Genomic DNA, 1,100 nt, shown 5'->3' with positions numbered 1-1,100 from the left:
ATCAATTGTAGCACCCTAAATGTTTAGACACTCTGTCATCCTATTTACCGGGACCTGCAAATGGCAAACATTTCTGCCATGATCTGGCCTTAATCTCTTAATCGCCCCCATAAAAAGTAATATAAGAAGAGCTGTGCTGGATCAGACCAACATCCATCTAGTCCAGCATTGTGTTCCTCTAGGAAGTCCACAAAGAGGAAGACTGCAACAGCCTCATCCTGCCTGTGCTCCCCAGCAATTGATACAGAGAGGGATTGGAGGGACTAGATAACCATTATGATTAGTAGCCATTGATAGCCCATGTCATCCAGGAATTTGTCTGCTCCCATTTAAAGCCTTCCAAGCTGGCAGCCATGACCACATCCTGCGGCAGCAAGTTCCACAAATTAACTATATGCTGTGTGAAGAAATACTTTTGTCTGCCCTGAATCTCCCACCCTTCCGCTTCAGTAGATAACCCCAGGTACTAGCACTCTCCTTCTCCCAGAACTGTCCGCTCTCTCCACATCATGCATAAGCGTGCAAAGGGAAACTCAATGAAAAGATAACAGTACTTCTGCCAAGTCAAACTGTTTGCTTTTCTTCGTGTGCAAGAGATTATGCTTTTCTTCTTGTGCAAGACATTGTGCAAGCAATGCCAGGGTTTCAGGAAGGGAACCTAGCAACTTCTTCAAGAAAAGGGAAGAGAGGGACATATCAGCAAACTAGGATGGGAACGGGAGCTGCTACACAAGATCCCCTCCTCAAACAGATTACTTATTCTATTTGCATATTGCTGGACACAACCCATCAAATTCATATCTTAAAATTTCTTAATAAATCCCACTTTCTACTTAATGGGCCCCCAGGCATAATATCAAGTAGGTTTCTTTGCTGTGTCCATAAACTGTCCTTTTACCATCTTCATGGTTCTTGTGAGAAGTAGGTATACGAAATGGTTATTATTCAGTTAGACAGAAGTAGTTGAATGAGTTCATATTGATTCACAACAAACAGAAAAAATAAACCAGGTCACTTTACACAGCTTGCTACTTTTAGGGGATAGAATAAAATCATCCCTATAAGAAAAATACATTTTTATACAGAAGAAATGTGCATTC

Source organism: Gekko japonicus, unplaced genomic scaffold (genome assembly GCF_001447785.1).
Source record: "Gekko japonicus isolate JY-2015 unplaced genomic scaffold, Gekko_japonicus_V1.1 scaffold2287, whole genome shotgun sequence".
Taxonomy (NCBI): Eukaryota; Metazoa; Chordata; class Lepidosauria; order Squamata; family Gekkonidae; genus Gekko; species Gekko japonicus.
The sequence above is the reverse complement of the archived record's forward strand: the minus strand, read 5'-3'. Positions refer to the sequence as shown.